At 35.3% G+C, this 25,827-nt stretch overlaps 1 protein-coding gene across 4 annotated transcripts in view; it reads right to left on the bottom strand.

Annotated features, from left to right (window-relative positions):
• The window catches only part of KIAA0825 (uncharacterized protein KIAA0825 homolog), a 382,383-nt gene that overhangs the window by 290,367 nt on the left and 66,189 nt on the right, over positions 1–25,827 (bottom strand). The window lies entirely within an intron of this gene.

Genomic DNA, 25,827 nt, shown 5'->3' with positions numbered 1-25,827 from the left:
CAGGCAAGATGAAAATGGTCTTCTAGGTGGTTTCTTTATACCCTTCTCCCTATTCAGGTAATCTTACCTAATAGTCAATAAGGTCTATTTCTTCAACGCTTTCCTCAAGTTACTTTTCTGCTCTAAAACCTTTTTTTTTTTTTTAAAGATTTTATTTATTCATTCATGAGAGACAGAGGGTGGGGGGGAGAGAGGCAGAGACACAGAGAGAGAAGCAGGCTCCATGCCAGAAGCCCAATGAGGGACTTGATCCCAAGTCTCCAGGATCACGCCTTGGGCCGAAGGCAGGCGCTAACCACTGAGCAACCCAGGGATGCCTCTGCTCTAAAGCCTTTAACAAAAACCATATATAATTTAAATACCAATGACTGTTTTTCAAGACTCTGTAGCCTGTTATCATGCTATATATCTCATCATCCATTCATTCATTCAGTCCACCATTTATTTGGCATCTTAATTTTCATTTGCTCAGCACTCTTTCCCCCATTTTTAACAAGCTGATGATTCCTTGGCCAATCAGAGGTTTTCCCTGAGACTTTTTGAACTGAAGCACCATGGAAACTTTTAGGATGTAAGCAAGAAGTTCCTAGGGTGCACTTTAATGACTGGAGACACTGGGCTGAAAACAAAGTCACCATGTGGGGGAGAAACCAAGACAGCAGATGATGAAATATGCTAGAAAGCTAAATTCCAGCTGCCCCAGCTTCCAGAAATCCTCCAATTCCTGTCTTTCCAAAGTTATACCTCTCTCTTCTCTTGTGTGAACTATCACATTCTTTTTAAATAAATTCTTCTTCTTCTTCTTTTTTTTTTTTTTGCATAAGAAACAGAGATGAGGGGGTGCCTGGGCAGCACAGTTGGTTGTCTGACTCTTGGTTTTGGCTCAGGTCACCATCTCAGGATTGAGAGATGGATCCCCTCATTGGGCTCCCTGCTCAGTGGGGAGTCTACTTAAGACTCTCCTCCCTCTGCCCTACCATTCCCCATCTCTCAAATAAATAATTAAATCTTAAAAATAAAAAAGAAGCAGAGATGAGGACTGGAAGCACAAAGCTGTCACCTGCAAGTTCAGAGTCCTGGCTAATGCCTTCATCAATTATATATAGAATATCTCCTATGTGCCAGTTTCAGTTCTCTTCACTGTCTCCAACAGTAACCCGTACTGTACTGTCTTTTACTCTTTGTCTGCCCTATACAAGGTCTACTCATTCTTCAAGGCCAAATTCAATTCCATATTCTTCATGAAGTTTTTCTAGCTTGCTCTCCCTTACAGTAAAACGTCCCTTTCATGAATTCCTAATGTACTTAAAGACTTCGACAAATTAGTTGGTAATTAATTTAATTTGGTATTACATGCTTTTTTCCTCTCATACGGCTTTGTGGGTTAGTCTTTTTCAGCCCTAGATTTGAAAGTACTTGAAGACACCAAATGAAATTAGACTAAATTGATTTCAAACATCAGAAAAATTTGCCTCGAGGAAAGTAGTTATTCTCCAGAGAAATATTATTAGTTGCTTGAGAGTTGAGCTGGGGGTGTGAGTGGGTGGTAGAGAATAAGGCATCTTATCGGAACTCTTGGGATTGAGTGATGAGATGGGAGAAGCCATAAGACCCGAGAAACCAGGTCCAGATTTTCCTACTGTTGTGCATTCCAAAAAAACCCCTCTACTCTATATATGAACCCTAATGTGCATTTTAGGAAAGCACCAGAAAGTGAACTCTGTTGTTTAACTCTTCCTGCTTCTCCAGATCCTGTCAACCCTGCAACCAACACAGTTCCATTTCATCTTCATCACCCTGTACAGCAGAAGGGACCCCTTCGTGCTGGAATCGCTTTCTCAGAACTCGGCAACTGTTTGTCTGCATACTTCCAGCAGCTTCTCACATATTCATATTTTATTTCTCAATCTAGATAGGAAGTACGGGTCTTATGCTTTTTGGAATCCCCATTAATCCTAGCACGATATTTAAAAAATATTGTAGGGGCTCAATTAATAAGTTGATAAGTTGGCTACTACATTATACCTCCAAATGCTGATTTATTTCAAGAAAACGATGCAGTAAAATAATATTCATTGAACTCCTGTTGTGTATTAGGCAATAGACTGGGTGTTAGGGAAAATAAATAATACTTGCCCTTGAGGTGCTCAGAGTCCATATGGGGAGACAGACCCCTAATTAGATATTTTAATAGAATATGCTAAGAGCTTTGAGAAAAGCATACGGAGATGCTGTGGGAGCATGGATTAGGGGATCTAGCTCACAGAAAGCATCCCAGAAGAAATGACACATGAGCTGTCATAAAGGATCGATGGGAATTAGGCAAAGAAGGGAGGAAGAGGGTAAGGAGGTGAGAGCCAGCACAGCACGAGCAAGGGCTTCAGTCAGTTCCACATTACTAGAGAGTGAAAAATATGTGTGCAGAGGCATGAGATGAGGCTCTTCTTAGGCAGGTCCTAGGTCAGGGAAGGCTTTTCTAATACTGAGTGTAGCTGGGGCTTTATGCAGTAATGAGGAGCACCTGAAGAGCCTTAAACAGGAGAGTGGCGTGTGCTTGTTAGGTGTTCTAGAAGAATACATAAGTAAAGGTAAAGAATTTAATAATAATAATAATAATAATAATAAACTATTATACAAATCCAAATGAGAGATGATAAAGACCTATATTAGGCCTTGATGGCAAGAAGGGAGAGGAAATAGACTTGAAAACATTTAGGTGGTGTGGCAAAATAAACAATCTTGGTGATTCTTTGGATGATAGGGAGGTAAGCAGAAGGGGAAAATGAGTAACAGTTTCTGTTTGAGCAATTATTAGTGACATTAACTTGGGTTGAGGGGAGAGGTTCAGGGATCAGGGCAATGAAGAGGAGTTCTGTTTTATCCATGCTGTGTTTGGAGTGTCTGTGGAATGTCCCAGGGACCAGATGAGCAGGCATTTAGCTCCAGAAATGCACAAGCTCCAGGGTGGGATCAGTGTAGACCCACATCAGGTAGTCATTCAAACACAGTGACAGCTGGAGTCAAAAGGATAAACAATGCAGTGAAACGCTGGGACACCTGCACCCCGATGTTTATAGCAGCAATGTCCACAATAGCCAAAATGTGGAAGGAGCCTCCATGTCCATCGAAAGATGAATGGATAAAGAAGCTGTGGTCTATGTATCCAATGGAATATTACTCAGCCATTAGAAATGACAAATACCCACCATTTGCTTCAATGTGGATGGAACTGGAGGGTATTATGCTGAGTGAAATAAGTCAATCGAAAAAGGACAAACATTATATGGTCTTATTCATTTGGGGAATATAAAAATTAGTGAAAGGGAATAAAGGGAAAGGAGAGAAAATGAGTGAAAATATCAGTGAGGGTGACAAAACATGAGAGACACCTAACTCTGAGAAATGAACAAGGGGTAGTGGAAAGGGAGGTGGGCGGGGGGTTGGGGTGACTGGGTGATGGACACTCAGGGGGGCACTTGGCAGGATGAGCACTGGGTGTTACACTAAATGTTGGCAAATTGAGCTCCAATAAAAAATTTTAAAAAATAATAAACAAGAGAGAAGCAACATGCACCTATTATTTTAACTTGTCTTATTTCATTATTATTGTTTATTATGAAATTGAAAAAAGTTAATATAGCACTTCAGAGAATATCATATGAAAGATTCTAAAGATAAAATATTCAATGAGAAATTGACAAAAACAACAAATAAGCAGCTCTTTGTCATATACAAGTATTTAGAAACACCATATTAATGTAGGACAAGTCTTCTCTTCAGTTTAATGCAATGTATGCACATATGTACATGTTTTAAATAATGGTAACAAAGTGCTTAGTTTTGCCAAACACTATGCAAGATATCTATATTAATACTTAGATACTATACGTTTTTTTTAATAAGATTATATTTATTTGAGAGACAGCACAAGCAGGGGAAAGGACAGAGGGAGAGGGAGGAGCAGGCTCCCCACTGAGCAAGGAGCCTGTGGGGGTGGGGCTCCATCCCATGACTGTGGGATCATGACCTGAGCTGAAGATAAATGCTCAACTGACTGAACCACCAAGGCACCCCTGAGAGAGGTCTTATTATCATCTTCATCTTAAAGATTAAATGACCGACACTCATAGAAGATAAGCCACATAGCTGCCAGGTGGCAAAGCTGGAATGCAAACCCAAGTTTATCCAGATGCAAAGCTCCTACAAGACCTCAAGCATTGTGGGTACCTGGGTAACTCAGTCAGTTAAGCGTCTGCTTTCGTCTCAAGTCATGATCCCAGGGTCCTGGGATGGAGCCCCACATTGGGCTCTTTGCTCAGGGGGAGTCTGTTTCTCTTTCTCCTTCCACCCCTCCCCTGCTTGTGCCTGCATGGGTTCTCTCCCCCAAATAAATAAGTAAAATCTTAAAAAGAAAAAAAAAAGGACGACCTTGAGCATTAAGTGTCCCTCCCTAACCCTCATCCCTTTGTGGAGGATCTTTTTTGGCAGCAGAGGGATAAAACAGCAATAGCCTTGATAATCCAGAAGGAGGCAGGCAAGCACAGGAATTTTAACACTTGAAAAAAAAATTGATAATGAATTGATGTTTAAATGAATTCACGCATCAAATTAGATATTCATGCTTCTGAACAGATTCAGTTAAAACCCAGTAAGTATATTGATTTTGGAGGGCTTTTTGAGTTCACATATCAAAATTTTATTAGCTTATTCTTTGGCCCAGGGATCTATCTCTTCTAGGAATAGAACTTTTAAAAGGTACTACATGAGCATACAAAGAAACAAAACTTGGAAAATCCTAGTATCTATCAACAGGAGCTAGTTAATTAAATAATTAAATAATGGCCTAATCCTACCACATAGTAGGTTGCAGCCCATGTGTAAATATGTAACACATATTTATATAGAAGTAGGCATGTTGCTTCTGGGAAGAAAAAAATTAAGATTTTCTTTTTTTTTTTTTTTTTTTAAGAGTAGATCTGGAAACACATTTTTTTTTTTTTTTTTTTTTTTTTATTTATGATAGTCGCAGAGAGAGAGAGAGAGAGGCAGAGACCTAGGCAGAGGGAGAAGCAGGCTCCATGCACCGGGAGCCCGATGTGGGACTCGATCCCAGGTCCCCAGGATCGCGCCCTGGGCCAAAGGCAGGCGCTAAACCGCTGCGCCACCCAGGGATCCCAAATTAAGATTTTCTAAACCCAGTGAGTCAACAACCTGATAATATCAATTTAAATTTAGCCACATGCAAATGAATTACACTACATCTTTATTATGGAGTATCATAGAGCTGCTGAAAAGAATGTCAGACCAGATTGCACTGACGTGGGAGGTCATGAAATATTAATTGAAAAAAGCACATTGCAGAACAATATGTTTAGTTTGATCTCATTTTGAAAAATACAAATTTGTATATTAATTTTTACTAGTGCATAAGAAAAATTCTACAGTATTCAACAAAGTGGGAATAAGAGTGGTAATCTGGAGATTAGGGCTGGAGGGAAGAAAATGTAAGGATCTTGACTTTCTTAATTTTATGTTTTAATTTTTATAATGAAAATTCATTACTCTGATAATTTTTTTAAGTACTAAGCATATTCCTATCAAAATGCAGCTTTAGCATGGATCAGTGGATCGCTTTATTTACACTTTATTTCAGATCTTAAATATTTAATATCACAACATGCACAACTGTACCCTAGAAAAAATTTTGGATCTATGTTTATGAAATATGTAATTTAGTGTAGCTTTTCATGTTTAAGAGTGCACTAAAGACTGAACAAAATGTAATACTTTAATGTAAGAATACTTTAATGTATTTTCAAAATCTCAGTTTCTCTTTTTATGCCCATTCTCAATATAAATCTAGGCCAGTAATGTTCCTGGTGTACATTCTGGATGTTGAGCTACCTTCCCTCTGGTCCCATCCTCTTTCTGAAAACATAGAACCAACTGGGAAGACCCCTACTGAGACCCCACTGCCTATAAGTCAGGATGCATGTCCTTTTCTCACCTCTGTTCTACCTTTTCCCATAGCAATCACACTACTCCATTATCTGAGAGTCTCATTCCTGATTCTAAGCTCTTGCTTATGCCTCAAGCATTCTTCTTCTTGGTTGCCTTTAGAGAAGACCAAGAAACTTATAAAGAGGCAGCTTCTGCTAATTTCTCTTAAAGGTTCAGAAAGAAAGTCCTGCCACCTGAGAAGCAAATATGTGTATCTTCCTAATGAGGAATCATCTACTCTGCTTTTTCCAACCTTTGATATCTTCCAGGGAGGCAGATATCTCGGAGCCAGACTTCATCACTTTTAGAACAAAGTGGCAGGGTACTGCAAGGGCATGATGTAGAAGCCGCCTGGGATTCTAGCCTGTGTACTAGGGATTATGATATGAGCATGTATACCTGAAATTCAAAGGGACTAAGGAATAAAGACCTTTAATCAGATCAGCTTATGAACCTCTCTGCTTTTAACAAATAACAAAGAGAATATTATCAGAGTCCTTTAGATATCTTACACAAGGCATCTGTTGATAAGATTGCATTTCTCCAATGTTTTTGATTACAAGTAACAGAAAAGTAAGTTTGAACAAGAAATGAGAATTCCTTGTAAGCTCAGGGCTGTCCGGTGGTCTTTGTCTCAGATGGGTAGAGAGATAATGGACAATCAGCTGGAGGGAAAGTTGTAAAGTCCCTCTCTTAATCTTCAGCTGAGTTTGCTTTCACTCATGCCAAGCAAGAGGATCGGATAGCAGCCATTTACAGTTGTGGGGAGAGCCAAGATTTCCAGTTTGCCAAAGTGAGACTTACATGCTTGGAATTCACTTGGAGGCTAGAAGACTCCAAAAGGCTTGTGATAAATTGGGGAAGCAGCTGCGCCCCTTTGTTTTTATCACAAAGTGGCATGAGTGAATCCAAAGTGATATTAGATGAACAATCTTATTTTTGCGAGTGATTCAACATGGAGATCAGATTTTATCTTAGTGTGTAAACTCTAACTATTGAAAAAAATACAAATCTGTTCTTTCTGAGAAATCAAAATCTATATTAGAAGCTGCCTCTTTATAATTCACTTATATTTATTACAAATCAAATTAGCATTTAGAATTATGTCTACCTGATATTTAAAACTTAATCTCAGTATTCAGATCATTATTTTGTGTAGACATCAACTTAAAATATCTTAAATGCTAATTTTCAAGATCAAATCTAAATTACAGCATAATAACTAAGCATAAAATATGTCAGTTCCATTACATCACCAACAGATTAGATGCTTCAAATTGTGAAAACATAAATAACTTAGCAATTCTCATTTGATGACTATGAAAGCTAATATCCTTCAAATTGTATGAAAACTAATATAAAGAGGATGACATGTATCTTTTTTCAAAGACTTTCTTTAAATAAATAAGAGGAAATAAAACTATAACTGAATAGAGACTTCAAGATCTTGCAGGAAGAGGCCTAATTAATGATAAACATACTACATGTAGATAAATAATCATGCAGAGGAAAAACCCTAAAGTAACAATAATTTAGAAGAAAATTCAAATTTTGTTACACGATTTCAATACAGAAACTTTGTTATGGAGTTGAGTAACCTCCTGACATTTAATATTACTTTGTGGGATTTGAGAAATACAATTAGTTATCAGCAATTTGTTGACTTGATTGTCCCCAGATAGCATTTGTTACCAGTGGGAAAATACTGCTTATGCTCTAAGTACTATTGCACACTTCATAACCTACTAATTAGCACTTCATTTTCCCTTTGCTTAGGGAATAATGATTATTGCTTTCACCTAATACAACAAGGGTTACCTTTAACAATCCATTTTTAAAAATTAGCTAATGATCCATAGACAATACCCATCCCCCAATGAGTGCCTTATACATTACATCAGGAGAGAACCACTATAATTTTTCAAGCTCTGCAAAGAGATAGCTAACTTTAATGCTAATATAGATGCAGAATAGTTGCTTTGATTACTTTAGGCGCAATAAACCTTTTAACATTTTGACTTTTGGTATGAAAATTTCAATCATAAGTTTTAAACTTGCATACTAAATGAGTAGGGTGTGATTTAAAATATTTAACATGAGACGGCAAGAGACATTAATGCCTGTCAAATAGAGGTTAAAAAGGCAAAGCACAAATGAAGTGGAAGTCTTTCACTCTTACGTTATATAAATTTGTAGAGATATTTGGGAATGTGACTTTGATAAAGGAAGTAATTATGAAAGGTGAAAACTGACTTCTAAAAGATGTCTATGGTTCTTAATGGCATATTCAAATATGGAGACAAAATTTTCTACTGAAAGACATTTTTTCTTTATAGATCAAACCATGTAATAGTGTTCAATGTTATTTTATTTTTACTGAATCCTATAAATGTCATAATGGAACAGATGAATAAAGTTAAGAAGTTCTCTACCTCTGGACAGAATATATACTTAAAAAAGCCATATACACTTCAAAAATACCTCTCTAGTTTTGAAGGCCCCAAAACATGCTGTACTATCAATCAAATAAGTGACTTTGAAGTGCAAATTTATGAAATCCAAATTGTAATTGTGATGTATGAAACTATCAAAATCTAGATATTCCAAGTGATAACAATGAATTTACAATGTACACATAACTTGTGGTTTTATTGGTATTACTATATATTTAATTAATATCACATACAGGGACAGAAAGCAAAATAAATGAATATGCAATCAAGAAAATGAGTTCAAGACACTTTTTGTATCAATAGAATTATGAAAGATATTATAATCCAAATTTCCAAATTCTTAATTCTAACTGTATCTATTTAATAAAAAATAGGACATTTAAAAAAATGTTGGGGGATCCCTGGGTGGCGCAGCGGTTTGGCACCTGCCTTTGGCCCAGGGCGCGATCCTGGAGACCCAGGATCGAATCCTACATTGGGCTCCCGGTGCATGGAGCCTGCTTCTCCCTCTGCCTATGTCTCTGCCTCTCTCTCTCTCACTGTGTGCCTATCATAAATAAATAAAAAAAAAAAAAAAAAAAATGTTGGCCAAAGTAATTTAGGCAAGTGAAATAGCAACACGATTGCCAAAAAAAATGGAAAAATTCACACCAAAGTCTTAAAACATATAAAATTAAAAAAAAAAGACAAGACAATGTAAATCTTGATTAAGTGACCTGATCAAATATTTCCCAGATTTTATTTGTGGTATACAGTAAACCAGTGAAAGAGTCAAAGAAGTCACACATTTGACAAAAATTAATGGAGAAGCCCAAGATTTAATACTTATTATATAAATAAAAATAGAAGAAAACAAAATTAGGTTTGGGTTAAGTCAGATATGAAGTAGTTTAATAAAGTAAAAACAAGGCAACTTAGCAATTGTGTAGGGGGAAATTTTAAGGAGTAAATTTTTGAAGTAGTGCATGGGGAGATCCATGTATAAATCCCATTAGTAATAATGTGTTCCTCTCATCTTGGTGATATTCACTTTTAAGTGATGCCATAACTATTGTAACAATCCTGCATTTATGACAACATTCATCTACTCAGTCCCTGAAGGCAGTGAACTTAAAGATACTTATTCTTTCTTTTGCATTTACTAACAATATATTTAATTTTATAGGCACTAGTCACAGATCGGCCCTTCTTTATGTCTCACTGTGGTATGTAATTTTTTTTTAATAACTGTATGTTTAAAATAATTAGTACTGCTGGATATAATCACTAATTTCCTAAAACTGCAAAAGGCAACTTAATATTTCTGCATAGCAGCTGTAATACACAATATTGCACAGAACTAAATTATTACAAACAGTGCCAGCAGTTTTCTATACACAGGACTTAAGATAATTATAAAAAATCATCTTCATTACTGCTTGCTAGCATTTTTTTAACAGTTTAATTTGGATAGGTTACAAAATATATTCAAATCACACAGATATAATTACTGTAAACCCAAGAAGCTATAAAATGTTCCCAACCAAATCCCTTTGACCCTGTTAATGTCTGTTCCTTGTTAATCTAAGGCAAACATTGTTTGTAGTGTGCATTTGTTACAGAATATAAAAAAAAGAAGGGGGGGGCGCCTAGGAAATCCCTTAACAGTTGTTATTGATTCCAGCATTTACCGACTGAGAGTTAAGTGCTGTTTACAAAACAGAACAGATGCAGATGCTGACAAAAAGGTAAACAATTGTTGCATGGCTTCCTGCCAGATTGTGAACCGATATATTAAACTCCAAGTGAAGCACATTTCCCCTATGGGTTGCACTTATTGCCACTTCATTTCCTTTGTGCTCCATCTCTCTCTGGCCGTGCCTGGCACTAAGCTATTTCCAGTTCTTTGCTGACCCCTGAGGCCTGGTGCTACCACACACAGCCATTAGAGAAGGGAATTGCATGTGTCTGACACGGCCTGAAACCAATTATTTGATATTTTCTTCAGAATGATGCCTAACTCTGTTGGGAATGAGCAATCATGAAATAATTTACCTCCTGATTTAATTTTTTCCTGCACAAATTAGTTGTAGACTGAGCTGGCTATACACAGATGCCTGTGACATGGCTGTCTTATCAAGATGATACTTGAAATGAAGCAGGGGGGTCTGAACTGAATAGGTTGGGGAATCCTGCTTTAAAGAGGCATTGACAAGTTTATCAGATATACTGATCACATGTACTCTCTGTTGATTGAAAATGACAGAACCTTAAAGAACTATCAGGATAGCAGAGAAAACCACAAGGATGCAAACCTTATCAGGGTATTTAATGCTTTTAAACAGCTGTCCGATTTCTGGTTTGTGTCCCAGAAACCTTGGCACATGATCAAAATTTCAAAAAACAAAACAAAAAACTCGCTTTGGTTCATGACTGAGTGATCTTAACCAAATCCAGTATTGATTCTATTTTTAGATAAAGCCATAATGTCAAAAAAGTATGTATTTTTCTGTAACTCAAATCCCTACAAGTGCCTTTCATAAAAATATAAAGGATGTATGCTTTATATTTTGTTGTATGTCACAGAAACAAGGCCAAACATGAGATTACTTATCAATAAACATAGAAAGCTTGTATAAATTAACAAAGGTTTAATCTGAATAATGAGATATTAAGGCCAACTGCTCAACCTTAATAAAGACAACACAAGTCTCTTTATAGAGGGACTCATTGAACATAAAGCTTCAAACCAAATCTGTGCAGTAATAGCTTGTCTACAAAGTCGGGCAAGGATTTTTCTCATTTTTACATACTGGTTCCACATTAGATTTTGGTCATTAAATCTTAAAGGGATTGTCATTGCTGCATCTTTCTATTTCTCTTCAGGGTCCAGGCTCTACTAAGTAGATTCACATACCAATAACTGTGAAATTTATGGCTTTTGTAATCATGACCAAGAAAAATTATAAGAAAAATGTCCATTAAAAGTATCCCTTCTTCAGGGGCACCTGGGTGGCTCAGTCAGTTAAGCATCTGCCTTTGGCTTAGGTCATGATGCCAGAGTCCTAGGATCCAGCCCCTGCATCAGGCTCCCTGCTCAGTGGGGAGTCGGCTTCTCTCTCTGCTCCTCCCTCCCCTCTCCATCCTTTCTTTCCCCTCAACTCATGCTTTCTTTTTCTCTCAAATAAATATAATCTTTTGGAAAAAAAGTGTACCTTCTTCAAATAGCTGAAGGATCACTGTTTTATTTGCTACAAAAAGAATATTAACAAAGATGATTATAAGAGATTTCAGTACAGTTCAGAAAAAAGATATAGAAAGGCACTACAAAACAATTTTACAATATAACTTTCTCTGACAATGATCATTACAAAATATAGAAGCAATCTCTCTTTTCAGGATAGACTATTTCACAAACCTGGGTATCCACTCCAATAATTACTACAAGAATTAGTACTGTGCCCCTTTTGCCAATGGAAATGCTAATATTGAATTTTAAACTTACTTTCTACCTTGGAGGACAAACAATATAATGCCAGTTACTCTAAAATCAATTCAGTATGATCTTGTTATAGAGATCTAAAATATTTAAACTTCAAAATAGGGCAGCCCAGGTGGCTCAGCGGTTTAGTGCTGCCTTCAGCCCAGGGTATGATCCTGGAGACCCGGGATCGAGTCCCACGTCGGGCTCCCTGCATGGAGCCTGCTTCTCCCTCTGCCCGTGTCTCTGCCTCTCTCTGGTCTCTCATGAATAAATAAATAAAATTGAAAAAAAAAAAACCCACTTCATAATATTTAGCCTTTTATATTTCACTGGCATCATAATTTTAAAGGCCAAGAGCATTGGGGCATCTGGCTGGCTCAGTCAGTAGGGCATACAACACTTGATGGGTTGTTAAGTTCAAGTTCCATATTGGGTATAGAGATTACTCCAAAAAATGAAATCTTTTTTGGGGGAAGATTTTATTTATTTCTTCATGAGAAACACACAGAGAAGCACAGACATAGGGAGAGGCAGGCTCCCTATAGGGAGCCTGATGCAGGATTCAATCCTGGGACCCGAGGATCATGACCTGAGCCTCTGGGCTGAAGGCAGATGCTCACCCACTGAGCCAACCAGGCACCCCAAAAATAAAATCTTTAAAACAAACAAACAAACTTATCTTATTACCTTTAAAAAAAACCCATATACAGAAAAGCCAAGAGAATCATCTCTCACTAGCACTTATCTGTTAACTTGGTACTTTCTACTGCTCTATTATGGACGAGATTAAACTAGTAATATGATAAAATAGGAAACAAATTTTCTAAATAGACAAGTTTTTACTCAAGGTTCAAAAGAAGTTACAAAAACAAACACTGAAAGATTTTGCTTTTGAGGCAAAATATTGTACTTCATTTTAAATAACTTTTCATTTCCTTACATGAACAATTTCAGATCTCCATTTAGATACCCAACCATCAAAGTTCTTATGAATGCTTTGGTAACAGTAGAAGCAAATTAAAAATATATGTATAAACAAAGTAATAGAAATTCAATTTTAATAATGACGGTGGCAAATGAATTTCTGACTGGAAATTCATTAGGACCTTAAACATTTTACCGAAAGCTAAGGATTGTGTTTTCATTTCCACAATGGGGGATTAATTGGTCTAACTCTCAAAGCTACTAGCAGTTTCTCCTGTATAAATCCCTCAGAGACCAGCCCATACTCAGAAAATGCTATTTCAGACAAAGAATTTTAAGTCCCAGGTGTAAAAGATTTCTCCTGAGTTTAAATTAAAAAAAAAAAAAAAAAAAAAAAGGTGGAGATGTTAAATAACAACTGCCTGAGGCAGAAGATAGTTTATATCAAACACCTGACTTCACAGATGTGACACTGTTGGTCAAAGATTTTCATACATACATGTATAAATAATGACAATGAAAATGTTATATCATAATGCACATTTTCCAAGTTCATTTACATAATAAAGAATGTTATGCTAAAATAATCACCATTGAAATTTTCAGTTGTTAAAATGATTACATCTTAAAGGAATTCTACCAATGTTTGCTTATTAAACACTACTTCTTGAACATTTATGAAAAAAAATGTGTTGGGTACTAATGATTATTAATAGTATAATAACCGGAAGTCACCTATTACATTTTAAGAGAACCTGAGAAGGAAAAATGTTAATTAAGCAATATTCAACATTATAATAGTTCACTGGAAAATGATCATCTGTTTAATCATTTAGAGATTTCAGTTAAGTCATAACATCTATAAATGTAAAATCCCATAAATGCTTTTATATAAAACAACACAACTAAGCACTCACATTTACTATGTTCATAAAACAAAATAGAGAATAACAAATAATTTTAGCAGGGGAAAGCAGAAGTTACAAAAGTTTTCGAAAGGTTGCGAAGTCATTTAGAAACTCACTTTCTATAGAATATGAATTCCTGGCTTGCCACAACTTCATGTATATTACTTTTATATTACTCCAATTTCTTTGCTCAATACAAAATAGTTGCAAGATAAGTTTGTTCATTTTTACAATAATTTTGTTCTAAACTTAGCAGTGATTTTTTCAATTATTTTCAAATTCTTTTTAAGATTTTATTTATTTATTCATAGAGACACAGGAAGAGAGAGAGAGAGAGAGAGAGAGTGGCAGAGACAAAGAGGGAGAAGCAGGCTCCATGCAGGGAGCCAGATGTAGGACTGGATCCTGGGTCTCCAGGATCACGCCCCGGGCTGCAGGTGGTGCTAAACCGCTGTGCCACCGGGGCTGCCCTCAACTTCTTATATTTTTAATTAGGTAATTCCTTTTTCCAAGTTAAAAAAATGTGTTAAAAATCTCAGTATTTTAATCTTTGTTTCTTTTTCAGTTTTTAAAAATGTTATTGAATGGTTCATAAGGCATATAAATCTCTGACCCATAACCCTTCGTAAGAACTGAGTAAATCATTTCATCTTTCATCCTTAGTATTTGAATGTCATAATTAGAGGGTGTAGCAAGAGAAATATTCTTTCCATCCTCTGAAAAAACACACCGGTGTTCTAAGGAGGTAGGGAGTCAATCATTGAGCACAACTTAGCAGTTGCTAATTATTGCTGTATGAAAGCAAAATTACCAAAACTAAATCACACCCATTTCTCTCTCATGGAATATACTTTCCCTCTCTGTTACCCTACTCTCTTTAGAACAAACACTCAGAAGTCTTAAAACATTTAATAGTGAATAATGGGGAAAATAGACTCTATGCAGCAGAAAATATGGTTTAAGGAAAATTAAGATAAGCATGCCCATGCATAATCCCACACATCTACCCAACCACATAACACATACCCTTCTCTCATACATCTACACATTCGGTCATTTTTCTCATAGCTTTTAATAAAAATCCTTTAGTAGGAAGAACTTGAAATAAAATACCATCAATTTCTCAGAGAAGATACATTCTAGTGTCAGGAGGGCCTGCCTTCCTTCCTCCCCTCTTTCCTTCCTCCCTCCCTTCCTTTCTCTCCTTTTTTAAGACTTTATTTACTTATTCATGAGAGACACAGAGAGAGGCAGAGACATAGGCAGAGAGAGAAGCAGGCTCCCCATGAGGAGCCCAATGCAGGACTCAATCTCAGGACCCTAGGATCACACCTGAGCCAAAGGCAGACAGACGTTCAACCACTGAGCCACCCAGGTGCTCCTAGTGTCAGGCTTTTCATTTATCTTCTTAATGAGGCATTGAGATAAGATGGGAAGATTCTTCTAATCTTACTTGTGTCTCAGAATTGATTTGCTAACCAGCCAAAATGATTTACATTTTCACCCAAAACACAAGAACTGAAAATACTGCACTAATTTCAGAGTGGTGAGAAATGGCAAAGATAACTCATAGAAAACAAAACAAAACTGTGGAAGCATCTTGCAAACATAATACTAACAGTATTACTATTAATTAATCAAAAAAGAATCTCAAACCTGGTAATGATTGTTTCGACTATTTCTATAACTTAGTTACTTTTAGCTTAACTTTGGCAAAAAGCTTAAATGTGAGCAGCTTAATTGGATCTCTACAAATGAGTCTCCTTTTATCTAGATACATTTTTAAAAACATGAAGTAAAAAAATCACTATTTTCCTTTTCATGTGTTATTATGTAAAGTCTTGGGTATTTTCTTTTTCTTTCCAAATCTTTCCCAAAGAGAAATTCCAGTTCTGTAGCTTTGTACTCTACTACTTTGTTCCTTCCAAAATTCAAGTTTGTCTAATTTTACACGTAGAGAAAAAAAAAAAAAAAAAAAAACATGTATTGCAATTTCAGAAAGTTTAGAACAGAAATCAGAATTGTTGTTAAAATGAGAAGGAATTACTCTTCAAATTACATGTAAAAGGATTATTTATCTTACAAGAAAATTCACTTAGCAAAAGACAGAAATTAAAGTAGTTAAGAGAGAATTAGTTTAGTCATGATTCGGGAATGGACTTGAATACCAGATGAAATACTTCTAGAGCAGGACTTTGGGCAAGCTACTTAACTTGTCCAAACTCTGTTTCTCTATCTATAAAATAGAGATAATCAATTTTTCAGAGATGTTGTATAATGGTATACCAGTATATAATGGACTTAGCACAGTACATGATAAACTAAAAGTACTTATAACTGACTTTATGTATTTGCAAACAGGTAACAAGGAAAAATTAAAATGATCAATGGGGAAATACTAATGAAAATTAATGTTGAACTAATGAAAATTAATGTTGAATTCATGTTCTGAGCAGCATCCTTTGTAAAAGTATATACTTTATTGAAGTATTTCCCACAAAATAGATCCTAAGTGATATGGATCACTTATCAAAACTCAAGAATTAGAACAGCTGGGAATGACTTAAACACACAAAACACAATCTTAAACGGCTTGAAGCATTTGTCCTGTTCTGCCTCATACACAAAGGATGAAATAAAAATGAATAGTTCTAGTTTTCACCCTCACCCTGATGGATCACCTTGTATATTTCTACTAGGTAGAGATCAAAGTACAGAAAGAAATTCAATTCAATGGAGAGCAATGGTGTCCTGGCTCAGAAAAGGAGAAGACAAGCCCCCTTTTCTCTGCTGATGGCATGGCTGCTCTAGCATATTCTAGAAGCCTCAAGAAGGCACTGAATATGCCACATAACAGAACTGCCTACAGGAAAGGCTTTAGGATCAATGATGCCAAAACCCAAATCATCACTTCTGACATTCTTTACATGTGAAAAAAAATACTAACATTACTTACAAAAGTTTAACATGGGTAATTGTTTCATTATAATATGGTTCATGAAATTTTTACCCACAGACTTTTAGGACAAGATCATTCTTCTAGGATTTCTCAGCTTAATTCTGAAGCTTTTGTTTTACTTATACAGGAATTTGCATGGAAACAGAGAGGTTTTTAGAGGAAAAGTATTGTCCATGCCTACTGTCTATAGCCTCACAGAAATGAGGTGGTTCTTCCCAGGATAAAACACAAGTCATTATTAAATCCCTGCCTTGTCTGCTTTAAAAACATGCCAGAGAAAAGGCATATGGATTTCTTTTTAATCGACAGTACAGAATAATAATTGCATTTCTAGTTCTTGCCTGTGATCTTAATTTTCAATTATCTGATTATAATTGCTCCTGCAATAAATAAATATAGAAACTAAAAATACAACAAAAACAAACACTTGGTTGTGGGATCAAAGGGGAAACCCAAAAAATAATAAATAAATAGCTTCAGATGTTAGCTGAAAGAAGAGACTCTACTTCGAGTTTTTGCTTATTCACCTACTCCCTTCTTCATCATTCCATCCAGACCAAAAAAAAAAAAAAAAAAGCAACCACAGGTGGGCAGTTTTTCTGTTATTTTCAAGTTTCACTTGGGGAAGAAAAATCATGCAGATAAAGATCTAAAAGAGGTTTCTGCATTTGATTCTGTGGAGAACAAAACCATATCCTTAGCCAGTTAACACATCTGTATTGTCAGCGGAGAATATAAATGTGGCAGATTCCAAAGACAAATTGTAGGTATAAAATCTGGAATGATTTCCACGACAGTCAGAGAAAGTGTAGAGCTTAGATATCATCAAATATAACCCTCAAATTTTATCTATTACAATAATCTGAGGGGGTTAAATGACTTACCTAAGGTCACAAAACAAGGTGGTAGGAGATGCAGAACCAGCACCCTTGACTCCCAGTAACTGCGCTTTTCACCTTCTGAGAGCCAAGTTTATTGTTAATAAGGAATGCACCAGTATTTCATTAAAAAATGGCAATTATGATAAAGCAGAGGAGAAAAAAAACTGAGCAACACTATCATTTTTTAGAATTTAACAATGCTACAGAACCTGAAGCTACATTATTAAAGGAATTTGTAATAACTGAATAAAGGCATTACTTTCTTTTATGAATTCTTTTCCCTCATTACTATTTTGTATTATTTGAAATTTCAGCTTCTACTAGTGTGGGATTATAAAGCATAATTGTCATCAGAGATTTAACAAAGCTCTTCACTTCTGTCTCAGGAGCACATGACAGGGTGAAAAGATGTGGTGTCCTTTAAAGAGGCTTGGAATCTGTAACAATACTCATACAAATGCTTTTTGTACATATTTTGCATGTTAACCTCAAGATACTTAATCTTTCCCGAGTGATCTTCATCACTCAAATAGAGCTACTAGAGGAGCAGGAGAGAACCTGGGGTGACTTTAAGACTGGCCTACTTTCCAATTGTTATCTGAGCCTCTCTAGTCAAGAATTCTACCTTTATTTTTGTTTCAAGGTCTTTACTCTGAAGGATCTTTTCAGCCCTTGAAGGATTCTGTTTTCCCCACTCTCTATCTTCCTTAAACAAAATAGAAAGGGACTGTGAATGCGAAGGGGCTTTAGATGCCGGTTTAGTTTCAACTTCATACCCACTGTAGATCTTTAGAAACCATCCAAACATTCAAAGGCATGTATCATTCTCTGAAGTCTTTCTTTTTCAAGCTAACAATAACCCCCCCCCAAAAAAAATTCGGAGTAAGACGTACAGGAACCAGGAAGTTTATCCTATGAATAAAATCTCCTAATTGCATCATTTCCTAATAAAATAGAGGACTGATAAACCTGAAATTTACTACATATAAACAAATCCTCTCTTTTTCAAACATTGAGAAAAATGGCAATAACTTTCCATAAATCCGAAAAAAATACAATTTTAAAAAACAAAACAAATTTGATCAATTAACCACTCCAAATGTAGATATAAAAAATGTTTCAATATAAGGGCACTATTTTGAAATGTGGATGACACCTGTCCATGAGTAAATATGGACCTGACTTCCCAGATAATGAGCTGTTAGGTTATAATCAAAATACTAAAGGTAAATTTCTAGCTTTATGAAAGTTGTTTACTTTGACTTTAAATAAAAATTTAAAGCCTTATAAATAAAATGAAAAAACACTGTATTGTAGCATAAACTGTTATAAAATAATTTATAATTTCTCCAAAAATTATGAGAGGAACTATGAGAACACAGAAGAACAAAATCAGAATTATTGAGGAAATCCTGGTTCCTAAATCACTCTTGAAACTTTGTAAAAGTATCTGCATAAATAATATGGTTCTTTTCTAGGACAGATCACCAATCACAAAGATTCTATACTATTTATATTAATATTATTTCATCATTTTCTACAAATTGCAAAACAAACTACAAACAAGCTATGTACTTCTAAATGTATTCTAATGCTAAAATAACACAAGGTTCAAAGATATTAAAATTACAAAATCATATGAATATCAAAGAGAAAAAAAGGTTACCATACAATGCCAAGATGTGGAATTCAAATCAACAGATTAATTTACATAAAATAAATTTAGTATCTGCCTGTTACTTTCTCCTTGGGAAGTGGTTAGATTGTCACCACAGTTTAAATACATGCACTGGAGAGCTTGAATCAATCAATAAATACCCAGCTGCATGGTTGCAGGTGGAACTCACTATGGAGTGCTCAGGTGACCACCACACCACCAGAAAGACCAGCTGGCGAAATCAAATAAAATAGCATAAAAATTGCCTCTAGTCACTTTCTGAGTTAATAAGCACAAGCAAATCATGAGTCAGTTATGAATCACTATTAATTAAAAAAGAAAAGCAAAACTTTTGAGCATAGAACACAGGAATGTTAAAATCAAAAAGAAAATATGAAAGTGCCTGGTAAATTATTTTTATGCTAATTATCACAGTGCCTTGCAGTCTTTACCATGGAATTTAGTAGCATATCAAAATAATATACCAAATAACTGCAAACAATGAAATTCCCTTTCTGTGGATTATTAGAAAATAATTATGTGCGCCTTGGAAAATATGTACCTTTATAAGTCTCCGTTTTCTCACATTTACAATATGAATAATAAGGGTTGTTCAAAGATTAAATGAATTCACGTATGTAAAACCTTATACATAATAAAAAGTTGTAATTATTTTTGATACTCAAGTAATGTTATCTCTCTATATTTTTCTATATTACAAATATTGATATAAATATACACAGGTTTATTTATAGATTTAAAAAAATCCTCAATCTACCTAGAAAAATCAAAGGCAATTAAGGATTCAATAGGTCCAAACTGTCTTAGTTTATCAAGATGGGACATCAGTTGATTAATTAGTTTATTAAAAACTAAAGAGGAGGAGTACTCCCAAGCACAACTAACAAAGCTAGGCATTACACAGATAGGAAAGCCAGGTAAGGACACTACATAAAAATAAAAGTACAGGCCAGTATTCCTGGTAAATATAAATGCAAAAATTCTAAACAAAATATTAGCAAACCGAATTTAACACCACATTAAAAGGATCATACAGAACGATCAAGTGGGATTTATCTGTAGGATGCAAGGGTGGTTTAACATATGCAATCAATGTGATACACCATGTTAATAAAAGATTAAAATCATATGATCATCTTTATAGAAAAAGAATTTGGCAAAATATGACATCTTTTCATGATAAAAACTCTCAGTGAATTTGGTATAGAGGGGCCATGGTTCAACATAGAAAAGATCCTATGTGACAAGCCCACAGCTCTCATCATACTTAAAGGTAAAAGGTTGAAAGATTTTCTTCTAAGATCAGCAATAAGGCAAGGATGCCCATTCTCACCACTCTTATCAATATAATACTAGAAGTCCTAGTCAGGACAATCAGGCAAAGGAAAAGAAATAAAAGGCATTCAAATCAGGAAAAAAAAAGAGAGAGAATGAAATTGTCTTTGAAGATGATACAATCTTATACAGAAAATTATAAAGACTCCACCAAAAATTGTTAGACTTAATCAATGAACTCAGTAGCTTCAGTATATAAAATCAACATATAGAAAGCACCTACATTTCTATACACTAACAATGAAATATAGGAAGGGGCACCTGGTGGCTCAGTGGTTAAGTGTCTGCCTTCGGCTCAGGTCGTGATCCTGGGTCCAGGGCTCGAGTCCCATACTGGGGTCCCCACAGGGAATCTGCTTCTCCCTCTGCCTATGTTTGCCTCTCTCTCTCTCTCTCTTTCTCTGTCTCTCATGAATAAATAAAATTTAAAAAATATATATATAGGAAAAAAGAAAGAAAAACCCATTCATAGCAGCACCAAAAACAATAAACTATTGAGCAATATATAAACCAAGAGAGTTAAAGATCTGTATACTGAAAACTATAAGACTTTGAAGAAAGAAATTGAAGAAGATATAAATAAATGGAAAAATACTGGATGTTCATGGATTGAAAGAATTAAAACTTAAAAATCCAAACTATCCAAAGCCATCTGTAGATTCAATGTAATCTCTGAGAATTTCAATGCAGGGGTATCTAGCTGCTCAACCAATGGAATGTGCAAACCTTGATCTTGGGGTTATGAGTTTCAGCCCCATAATGGGTGTAGATATTACTTAAAAAAATAAATTTCAATGTGATTATTCATAGAAATAGAAAAATCCTAAAATTTGTATGGAACTACAAAAACTTCAAATAGCCAAAGCAATGCTGAGAAAGAACAACAAAGCTGGACATATACTTCCTGATTTCAAGCTATACTGTGAGCCTATAAATCAAAACAGTGTGGTACTGGCACAAAAACAGACATTAGACCAAAGAACAGAATACAGAACTCAGAAATAAACCCTCATGTATATGGTCAACTACTATTTGATAAGGGAACCAAAAATACTCAATGGGGAAAAGATTAAACAAATGCTGCTGGGTAAACTAGATAGTCACATGCAGGAGAATGAAACTGGACCTATCTTACTACACTCATAAAAATTAACTCAGTGTGGATTAAAGACTTAAATTTAAGCTCTGAAACTGTAAACTTTCTCCTAGAAGAAAGCATTGACATTGGTCTTGGCAATGATTTTCTGGATGTGATAACAGAAGCACAAGCAACTAAAGCAAAAATTACATGGGACTACACTCAACTATAAAGCTTCTCCAGAGCACAAGAAATAATCAACAAAATGAAAGGCAATCTACAGCAGAGAGAAAATATTTGCAAACCATGTATCTAATAGTGAATTAGTATCCAAAATATATAAAGAACTCATACAACTCACTAACAACAACAAAATCTAAAAATGGCCAGCATGGGGCAAGTAGGTGGCATAATTGGTTAGGCATCGGACTCTTGATTTTGGCTCAGGTTGTGATCTCAGGCTTGTGGAATTGAGCCCAAGCTCAGGGCAGAGTCCACTTGTGATTCTCACTCCCTCTGTCCCCCTGTCTCTCTTCCCACCCATGCATGCATGCTCTCCAATAAAAAAAATTTTTTTTAAATGTCTAGCAGACTTAAATAGCCATTTTTCCAAAGAAGATATACAAATGGCCAATACCTAATTGAAAAGATGGCAAACATTGCTAATCAACAGAAAATTCAGATCAAAAGTGCAATGAGATACCACCTACCAACTAAGGTCCTGGTTATCATAAAAAAAAAAAAAAAAAAAAGACATAACAATTATTGATGAGAAAAGGAAGAAAAGGGGACCCGTGAGCACTGCTGATAGGAATGTAAATTGGTACCACCAAAGTGAAAAATAGTATGGAGGTTCTTAAAAAGCAATATAAAAATATAACTACCATCAGCAATCTCACTTCTGGGTATATATCCAAAGGAAATGAAAACAGGATATTGAATAGATATCTATGCTCCCATGTTTTTTTTTTTTTAATTTTTATTTATTTATGATAGTCACTCAGAGAGAGAGAGAGAGAGGCAGAGACATAGGCAGAGGGAGAAGCAGGCTCCATGCACCGGGAGCCTGACGTGGGATTCGATCCCGGGTCTCCAGGATCACGCCCTGGGCCAAAGGCAGGCGCTAAACCGCTGCGCCACCCAGGGAACCCGTGCCACCCAGGGATCCCTATGCTCCCATGTTTACTGCATAATCACAATAATCAAGATATGGAAACAACCCAAGGTGTCCATCTATGGATAATAGATAAAGAGGATGTGATGGAATATTATTCAGCCACAAGAAAGAAGGAGATCCTGCAATTTGCAACAACATGGATGGACCTTGAAGGCATAATGCTAAGTGAAATAAGTCAGAGAGAGAAAAGACAAATACTATACAATGACACTTACGTGAGAAATCTAAAAAAAGAAAAAAGAAAAATTCAAAGAAACAAAATATTATGGTAGTTACCAGGGACAGGGAAAGGGGGAAATGAAAAGATATTGATCAAATGGTACTAATTTCTAGTTAAATTAATCATTTCTAAGGCTCCAGTGTACGGTATTGTGAATATACTTAACAATAATGTATTTTACACTTGAAAGTTGTTAAGAGTAAATCTTAAATGTTCATCATAGGAAAGTAATGATAATTATGTGACATGATGAAGATATTAGCTAATGCTGTGGTGGTAATTTTATAAAAATATATGTATATCCAATCAACACGTTGTATATTTTATTTATTTTTCTATTTATTTTTAAAGATTTTATTTATTTCCTCATGAGAGACACAGAGAGAGAGGCAGAGACATAGGCAGAGGGAGAAGCAGACTTCATGCAGGGAGGCCAACATGGGACTCGATCCCGGGACTCCAGTATCAGGCCCTGGGCTGAAGGCAGGCGCTAACCGCTGAGCCACCCAGGGATCCCCCATGTTGTATTTTAAATTTACATTGTTATATGTCAGTTATAGCTCAATAAAACTGGAAGAAAAAAGACTAGTACACATACACTGCCAAAGATACATCAGCAGATTACAAAACAAGAATTATAAGCAGAACTCTCAAGTTGGTGTTATATAGTCATCAGATGGGAAGAGGGTGGGGTAGTTTTGAAAAAAAGTAAAACAATGGGGGTGCTTGAATGGCTAAGTCGGTTATGGTTACGTGGCTGCCTTGGCTTAGGTCATGATCTCAGGGTCTTGGGATTAGGCCCCACGTTGAGCTCCCTGACAGCAGGGAATCTATTTCCTCTCTCTTCCTCTGCCCCTCCTCCTGCTTGTGCTCTTTCTCTCTCAAATAAATAATAAAACCTTAAAAAAAGAAAAGTAAAACAATGACTACACTAGAGTTAATAATATAGAGGATTCAGAGCAGTGTTTTTAATAGAATGAGCTATTTATATCCTATTCCGTTAGGCAGTAGAGCACAGCGATAGAGTAGAGGATCTGCAGTTAGACAAAATTAAGTTTGAATCCTGGCTTCACTCCGTAACCTTGACCAAATTACTATCTCTGTGCCTTAGTTTCCTCACTGTATAATAGAGATAACATATAATGGCACCTACCTTGTTGGATGGTTAGAAGGATTAAGTGAGATAATGCACATTAACATTTAGTGTAATAAATGTGAGCTATTGTTACCTAATGAAAATCTTTTCTATAGTTTCAGGCAAAATATTGAAAACTTGGTGAGCATTAAAAAAATACACACACACACACACACACACACACAACCCATTCAAGTCAATGTAGATTTTATTCTAATAGGAATATAAATTAAAACTGTATTAATACTATTTTATTATTTCACTAATCTCAAATTCCATTTCCTTAATAAATAAAATTTGGTCACTTAGTCAAATATTAGTGGAAAATACAGTTGGTCCATTAAAAGTTAGTTTAGCAGTTCTTAAAAACATTAGCAGCAGCTACTCATTTAGTTTTCTTTCCCTTACTGTGTCTAGCTTTGAACCTTCAATGCAGTAGCTGTTACATGCCTTGCCTATGGTAGGTGCTCAATGGAGCCAAAGTGAATTGATTTTCTGGTAGCTCACCTGAAAGTGCTGTTTGAAATTTCTTTTGCAAGTGACAAAAGGTCCAAAAGCATGATGGTTAAATTCATTGGTCTTGGAGACATAAAGACCTATGTATGAATCCTGACTCTGTACAACACGACCCAGGGCAAGTTAATGTTTCTAAGCTTCTTTCTTTGTTTATGAAATTAGGGCAATAAGGAAAAGAATGTATATGGCACAGTGCCTGGCATATGGAAAGCATTCATTTAACAAGTGATTCATACCAACGTTTAGATAAATGAGCTTGAGAAAGATCAGTGCACCTAGACTTGTAGAAAATGTTTCAAATCCTGGTGTTAAAGCCTACACACATAGTTTTCTCTCACGAATGAGAAAACACCTCAATATCAGCCCTAAAGACTCCATAGCAACTTACACATATTTTCAACCATATGGATCTTTTCTTCTGTTATAAACTATATTTAGCATATATAAAACTTTCATGTTGAAATACTTTACAAGTAAGCAGGAATTCTTTTAGAGAATATAAAATTTTTTAGAAAATAAGTACACTCACAAAATTCATTTAAAAGTTATGTAACAATTAAAATGAAAATCCATTTGCTTTGAGTAAAACTGTAATGTTTCTAAATTATCTACCATTACTTAAACTTGGCTGATGCATGTCTGTTCTGTCATGTGATACAGCTTCCAGAGGAAAACAAAAAATATAAGAGAAAATATTATACTATTTGAAAATTCATATATCACAGTATTTTGGTATTCTGGCATTTTATTAAGGAAGGTATATAAAACTATGGTGAGCTATGGAAGTGTTTATAAAGTGATCATAAATTCAAAGACAGGAGTTCACCAAATGACAACTTTCACACTTAAAAAATATAGTTTATGTGTCTATTTAGAAATATACCTCACAGTTTTTACATAAAAGCATGACTAATAATTTTCAAAAATAATATTTTTTATCTTGATTTTTTTCTCCACGAGTAGGAAATTAAAATGGTGACAGGGAAAAGTTTATTATATCACAATAGTTTCTTTCTTTTCTCCTTTATCTTTTAAATAAAATTAGGAATTTTCAAATCACCTTTTCTTTGTGTATATTCTTACAGAAATAATACTAGAGG

This window comes from Canis lupus, chromosome 3 (genome assembly GCF_011100685.1).
Source record: "Canis lupus familiaris isolate Mischka breed German Shepherd chromosome 3, alternate assembly UU_Cfam_GSD_1.0, whole genome shotgun sequence".
Classification (NCBI taxonomy): domain Eukaryota; kingdom Metazoa; phylum Chordata; class Mammalia; order Carnivora; family Canidae; genus Canis; species Canis lupus.
Note: the sequence above shows the minus strand (reverse complement) of the source record. Positions and strands in the feature narration are given on the sequence as shown.